General features: G+C 35.1%; 2 non-coding genes across 2 annotated transcripts; both read right to left on the bottom strand.

Moving 5' to 3' along the window:
- Positions 1–239: 239 nt before the first annotated feature.
- Positions 240–311, bottom strand: TRNAT-UGU (transfer RNA threonine (anticodon UGU)). Its single transcript has one exon. It is a non-coding gene; the product is annotated as a tRNA-Thr (tRNA).
- A 985-nt stretch (positions 312–1,296) lies between these two features.
- TRNAM-CAU (transfer RNA methionine (anticodon CAU)) lies at positions 1,297–1,369 on the bottom strand. Its single transcript has one exon. It is a non-coding gene; the product is annotated as a tRNA-Met (tRNA).
- Between the last annotated feature and the right edge of the window lie 6,575 nt (positions 1,370–7,944).

A 7,944-nucleotide genomic window follows, 5' to 3' on the forward strand; every position in this document is an offset into this window, starting at 1 on the left:
TTAAATTTATAATATCTGACTGACAAAAACGTTTAGCAAATTGATGATATGAATTGAAGTTAATAAGTGCTTAAATTCAAAAACTGAGTGCTTTATTCTCTACCAACAACTGGAAGCAATTTGATAGCTAGAATAAAATATTTAGGTGACAAAGAAATTAAACCTTTTAATTTCAGATAGTGTAACATTGTAGAGACACTAGGATTTTTTGGAAGCCGAGAAAATGAAAAATATGCAACCGCCTTCGCCGGGAATCGAACCACGGACCTCTGGAATACAGGCCCAGCATGCTACCGTTACACCACGAAGGCACGCTAGGGAAGTGGGAGAAATGCCTTATATACTCCCCTTTTTTAAAGGGCGACTAGGGTTTTAGGGGACCTAGTCGCCAAATCCTGGGTGTGGAGAATTATCATCCACAACCCTTTTAGTTCGGGCGCCACTGTAGAGACATTAGGTTAATCGGAAGCAAAAAAGATATAAACTATGCAACCGCCTTCGCCGGGAATCGAACCACGGACCCCTTGAGTACCGGCCCAGCGTGCTACCGTTACACCACGAAGGCACGCTAGGAAAGTGGGAGAAATGCCTTATATACTCCCCTTTTTTAAAATATGCAACCGCCTTCGCCGGGAACCGAACCACGGACCTCTGGAATACCGGCCCAGAGTGCTACCGTTACACCACGAAGGCACGCTAGGGAAGTGGGAGAAATGCCTTATATACTCTCCTTTCTTAAAGGGCGACTAGGGTTTTAGGGGACCTAGTCGCCAAATCCTGAGTGTGGAGAATCATCATCCACAACCCTTTTAGTTCGGGCGCCACTGTAGAGACATTAGGTTAATCGGAAGCAAAAAAGATGAAAACTATGCAACCGCCTTCGCCGGGAATCGAACCACGGACCCCTTGAGTACCGGCCCAGCGTGCTACCGTTACACCACGAAGGCACACTAGGGAAGTGGGAGAAATGCCTTATATACTCCCCTTTTTTAAAGGGCGACTAGGGTTTTAGGGGACCTATATAGTCGCCAAATCCTGGGTGTGGAGAATCATCATTCACAACCCTTTTAGTTCGGGTGTCACTGTAGAGACATTAGGTTAACCGGAAGCAGAAAAGATGAAAACTATGCAACCGGCCTTCGCCGGGAATCGAACCACGGCCCTCTTGAGTACCGGCCTAGCGTGCTACCGTTATACCACGAAGGCACGCTAGGGAAGTGGGAGAAATACCTTATAACATGTAAATATGTAGAGATATTAGGATTTTTGGAAGCAGAAGATGTGAAAAAGGAGCAATGCCTTCGCCGGGACTCGAACCAGGGACCTCTCGGATATGCGTCGAGTGTGCTGACCATTACACTACGAAGGCATGCTAAGAAAGCGGGAGAAATACCTTAAACCAAAGAAAATTTTATAAATATTTTGCATGCATTATAAATTTATATAAAAAACACAATACGAAGTTTAAAGAAAATTTAAGGGACTAAAATTTTGTGAATCATAATGCAGATATTTTTATAAAAATAAAATCTTACAGGTAGTTTACTTTTCTAAGGTATTATTCAGTGTCATAGATAAATATATTATCACTATTTCAAAAGATTGTTCCATCATGATTATAATGAGAAAAAAATATATTTTGGGAAGAAGTTGCATATACTTTTGCTAAAAAAAGCAAGAAATATTATAGTATGATTAAAATAATTAAAAATATATCCATAATAATTCTACTTAAAGAAACATCGTGTTACTCAAACTGCTGCAAAACGCATCTATGCAAAAGAATTTAAAAGTGTTATCTCCTACCATACTGAATCGGCGGGCAGCCCCACGCCATGGAAATCTGACAGGATAAATGGAAATTAAATCGCATTTGAAAGATGGCGCTTTGAAAGTCTAGACACAGAATAAATACATCTGTAGAATTTAGAATAGTAAATAGCAGTTGGTATAACAGGTTTTTCTTGGTCAGAATGTTTTGCTTCAAGAAGTATATATTTTGTCATGAAATATTCAGTTTTCGCATTCATTCCAAGATTTTTATGTTTAGCTGCATTTCTTTGAAGAACTATAACTTACCTCAAGTTCCCTTAAGATTCTTCTCTGAAGTATGCGCTTCACGTTTCCTTTCTACATTGTATAAATCTTATAAACAGCATTTGTGGGCACAAAATAGTCTTTCACTTTATCACTAAATTCGTTCTTTATATTGTATAATTTAAATAATTACTGAGGTATATAATTAAGTCGGCAGAAAGTCAGCAAAAGGAATATGACTTTCAGAGTTCGTGTCTTTAATTTGGATTTTTGGAATTCATACAGACTTGTTTATAGGAACTAAAAGAAGGACTGTAATCACGAAAAATTTCAGGTATCGTATTTCAAACATAATATCAAATTTTAACCTTCAGAATCTATTTGAATGATTTTTTGAGCGACATTTATACGTACAGACAATTTTAATCTGAATTTTGTTTTTTAGTTATATTCTTTATGTCTGTTGAAGGTGCTATTTCTGGCTTGCCATAGGACGACGTAAAGTCTGCCAGGAGAGTCGGGCTGCGTTCCTCGTATCATATGTACAGACAGAATAAAGCATATTTGTTTGTATCCAAAACAGTGAAATGTGTTTAAAGTGGATTCAGAAGGGCGTTTGTACGTACGTTTGTACGTACTTACTTACCTATGCATGTATCTCGAATAGCTCAAAAAACGATTAATCGTAGAACGTTGAAATTTTGTTTATGGGACTGCTATAACATCTAGTTGTGCACCTGCCATTTTTATTGTAGTTGCCTGTACCAAACGTATATATATATATATGCAATAAAACTGCTCTATTATTGTGATAAGACTGCGTTATTATTGTAGTAAGATGACTTGGTAGGAGTAAGTTGCAGCGGATTGGCCGTGGTGCTCTGCATCATTAACCTAAAGACAACTTGAACTTAGAACGATGGATGATTAAACCAAAAAACTTGCAGACATTGTCTAAATTCTACAAATAATTTTATTTCTGGATAATGCACATTATCACGCGCTATGCACCCCCCACTCAATTTCGTACAGCCTACGTCTTAAACAATGGACGAATTTATAAAAGTAAAATTTGCGTGGCTAGCGACACAGCGGAAGGTAGCAGAAGAGCTGAGCGAAGAAAAGAAGAGGGCATAATCAAGCATTTGTACGAATTCTATTTCAGATCACATGACAGTTTAATGTAGAGATGTTGGGTTCAGATTTCATGGATAAGTGCGTAATACAGATTAGATGACGAATCTTTTTCATTTAGTAATTAGTAATTTCAAATAAGAGATTCATTTAATAATTAGTAATTAGTACTTTTTCATTTAGTAAACATATTGCTGTGTTATTTTTAGAATGAAGATAGAAGTTAAAGGACTATTAATTCATCATTTGAAAGGTAGATATTTTATATTTTACATATTAAATGTTCTGGAAATAGAAACGATTGGAGTGCCAAGTGAATTGTGGCCACAAATGAGAATTTAAATAAAAAAGGAAATTAATCTGGCACGAATTGTTCCTCTTTAATATGGATCAAGTATCTACGTTAAACAACATTGTTACGCTTCTACGTCTCACCGTTCTTACAGCAGTGCTTCAAAAATTATGCTATCATTACATTTTTAATACTATGGCGATAGAAGCGAGCATAGCAGAGCATTTACGCAACCAGAAGTTGAAGAACCAGAAGTTCCCAGAAGTTGAAGCGAAAAAGAGACGCAGTGATTCAGAGGAAGAAGGGAGCGAGTCAAAAGTTTCAGTTCCGAGTTAATAAAAGTTTTGGTTTCTAATTATTTGATGGGGCAAGAGGTATCTGCATTATGCGTTACGCAGGATCGTACGATTAATTTGAATGACGCAGTTTAGACTTATAGCGCCATTTTTAAGATAGAGATGAAGTCTCCAAATTAAATAAAAAAATAAAAGAGGTTATAGCCAATTAAATTTAAAAGTTTCCTTTCATATTTTTTATCTTACATATATATATGAAGAACTATAGCTTAGCTCAAGTTCTCTTAAGGTTCTTCGCTGAAGTCCTCGTTTTGGGTAAACATGTATATATATATATACTTACGTTTTCAATTCTGTGAATAAAGTTCTCTTCGTTTAAAGGTAAAATTTTGATTTGAATTTTTCACTAAAATATTTTATTATTTCACTTATGTTTTCAATTTTTTGGGTAATCTTTGTTTAAAGGTAAAATATTGATTTCAATTTATTATTTCCTTGTTTTGGCGAGAAGCTAGAATTTTCGGGTGAACTATTATAGTTAAAATACATTGGAATGGTTCATCGGCTAATTCTGGATACAGAACAGCAAGGATTTTTTTACGGAAGAGGGATTTCAATTGATTTCAATGTTCCTCCTCCTGATGAAGTGGCATTGAAGCTGATTGAATTCCTCTTCTTTTATATTCTTTAGTTTATAAATTTCGTTAAATTTTCGTTCATAAAGCTCATACCCACCCCATACCCGACTCGGTGAATTAATTTTTATTCTTATATGTTGATAAAATTTTTGTTTTAAAGGTTTTGAATATTAAAGGATTTACAAATTAGGAATTTTCTGATTGAATTATGCTGTTCTTATGTTCCAGTTACAGTTTTTATGACTTAAGTTAATATGAATTCAGCAGTTGTAGAGTTATCAACAATTTAAAATGTGTAAGAGGAGCTAAGCCTAATGAGATGAAATTTGTTTATATAGTTAGTAGTATAGTGAATTAAGTCAGTCGGTGCTCTAATTTAAGTGTAATTCTGCCCAATGGGGGTCCAAAATTTAACTTTGAACTTTGGTGCACCGATAAGTTAGTTATCCTCCCCGTTTTAGGCAATTTGTTTTGGCCTAAAATGTTATATATTATCAAAATTTAGAAGCATTAATGATGTCACAACACGGCTGAGGGGCGTACATTTTCCTTTTCACCTGCAGTAAGAAAGGTTCTGTGGCATACATGTAAGGTATTCAGAACTGGAAATTGCATTCACCGAGAAGTGTGGTTGAAATTAATCTAGTGAAATGCTCTTTAATATTACCAGAATCAAGACTGCTCTTTCAAACTGAAAGAATAACGATTCAGAAATTTCAACATATCCTGTGAACCTTTTACACGCCACACTATGCGAAAGTAAAATAAACGTATTGTTGTAAAAAATTGATTTAAAACTCAAATATAAGAATGATGAAAAAAAAAATTAAAAACAATTTTTAAATGATTCATAACATGTTCCGTAAATGGAACATTGGCGGGAAACGTTTTTTTTTTTTTTACATGATTTTTGTAAAACGTGATTATTGACATTCTAATTCGAAGCTTCATTTTTGTTTGCACTTTTTCAGCATTAGCAAGTGAATTTCTCAACGTTATTCGGAAGTAACATAGATTAAGCAGAAAAATAGGGAGCCTACACCTTTAGAACTGCAAAGCTACGCCACCAAAGTTTCTTAGGAGAAGATCTGAAGCTTCCACAGAAAAAAGCTTTCGCAATAAATTAAAACAAAAATTACATAGTTGATAAGCAGGAATTTATAAAAGAATTTTACATTAATTGTTAGCAGTTTATACTGAAACAAGGAAAAGAGTTGTAAAATAAAGAAGTAACAAATAATCTCCGTACAAAAATTCACACTGCAGGTATCATATGAATAAAAAGTTAAATAATACAAGTAAAAATAGAAACTTACCAACATTTTTGGAACAATAAATAAAGACAAAAATAATAATTGTTTTTATGTTCTGAGGCTTTTTCCTACTGTCCATGATAGTTAGAAAAGAATTTCTGATTCAGTCTTTTCTCGCATTCAAAAAATTTGTTTTTATTGTTGTTCTAGTATACAGCACAACATCCGTGTGTTGATGGCACAAGATAATGCTAATCCGATTTTGTCAAAGATTCAGAGTTATGTGCACTAGGTCCAGGAAATGAATGGACTTTTGGTTTCATGCGAGGCAGACATAAAGTTACTTCTCTCCTGAAATTTAGATGTGACAGTTCTGCTTCTGCACCTTTGTGCAAATGTAAATGTAAAATCCGCCCGGCAACTACAGCCATATTTAATGCGTTACTAAATAGATTCCAGTACCATTTTTAGCTTCTAAACATAGGTCGATATGATCCAAGATGTCCATCTAGCAAATCGACTCCTCTCATTCCTTCATTGTATACTTTTATAAGATACGGCTGAGGAATATCAATTTGCTTTTTTTGGGCTCTGCAGAATCTCTTAGCTTTAGTGGCAGGTTCATGCGTTGAATAATTGGATGCTACAGTTACTACAGCACTGTCTTTCCAAGGGCAAATGTAAACTTGTCCGTCACTTCGGTAATCGAAATTTCCTCTTTGCCATTTTAAAGCTTCCTTTGGAGATCTGAGAGGGCATCTTCCAGTCCGAAAATCCCGAATTGTGCCAGTTGCTTTAAAGTTCTTTTCAGATAAATCCGTGAACAGTTTGTGGGATGAAGAAAGTTATCAAAAAACATTTCATGCTTACCTGGATTTTCAACACTTGATAAAAGTTCCCACACAACTCTAGATCCCAGAGGGAAGTTTTCTGTTACTGAACTTTTCCCGGTATAGATTCTCATTGCGTATGGATAGCCATTATTGGAGCACAACATCCATATTTTATAACCAAACCGAATTGGTTTACCTCGGATGAACATTTAGCCGAATGATGACCATAAAAAGGGACCATCGATTCATCTATACTCAATTTGGAATGGAAGATGCCGAACTGTTGAAAGCGTTTTTCCAGTTCCTCATAAAAAGGAGAAACTTTTCCTGTTTTATCTCCTAATGCCAACGTGGTATTATCTATAATATGAAAATATTTTTTCAGTTTTCGAAATCTATTTCTTGGCATTACGAAAGAAACTACTGGGGCAGATAAATCTTCTTGAGTGCTTCAGTATAAATCTTCGCCGGGTACTGGATTATACCCGCTAAACAAAAGTAATTCAAAAAACTGTACAATATTATTTTCATCTACAGGTAAAACTTCTTTCTGCATTGCATAAAGACCTGTATTTGCTAAATGCAGCAAATATTCTCTAGTTAAGAACTTGTGAAAAATCTCAACTGGAGATAAAGTAACTAGTTCAGGAAACACTTCGCAAATATTTTCAATGCTGCCAGTTTTTAGAATTTTGTTAAAATTAAAATTTTTCCGCCTGCAATGTTCAATGTTTTTCTCTTTCGTCTTTAGTTTTCGCTTCAAATCCTTCCTTTGAAGATGAAGGTTCTTGAGGATCGAATGAAATTTCTTGAGATATTTCATCATCAACTATTTTATTAGAAATTTCGATTTTTCCACATGCATCCGGTGGCAGAATAGGCTCAAAAATATCTTCATTTACATCTTCCTCATCTGTCAAACATCCAGTTTCTTCTGGAGGCAGTTGGCAAATATCAATTACACTCTTCATCATCTGATAATGTATAAAATTATTCCAATGCCTCTTCAACAGTCTGAAATGATTTTGAACGAGACATCTTATCAGCGTAGCTTATCTTCACGAACTGACGAAAAATTAAACAATGGGAAAATAATGAAATCCACACTCCAAAATATACGCCTTTTTCACTAAGTCATAAACAACCTCTAGCGTTTAGCCTATCAAGAAACGCCACGTGCTTTTCTCTAGCAGCTGTGAGTAACTCACTTCAAACCCTTATAGGAATGTGAGAAAGGACAGGAGGGGGGGATATACGGGAGTCGTGCCTCTATTCACGGCAATCAAAGTAATTTCATCGTGTTAAAAAATATACCTTATACGCCAATGTTTCCTTTCTGGAACATCCACATTTCTTACTTCATAATAAAAAATAATAATCATCTTTCTATGATAACTTACTGTCCATGCATAAAATGATCCTTTTTAAATATCCTCATTGATTTTTAAAAGCATTTGTTGA

The sequence above is a fragment of the Stegodyphus dumicola genome, chromosome 10 (genome assembly GCF_044657685.1).
Source record: "Stegodyphus dumicola isolate Sdum_Otavi_A_Nest chromosome 10, ASM4465768v1".
NCBI classification, from domain to species: domain Eukaryota; kingdom Metazoa; phylum Arthropoda; class Arachnida; order Araneae; family Eresidae; genus Stegodyphus; species Stegodyphus dumicola.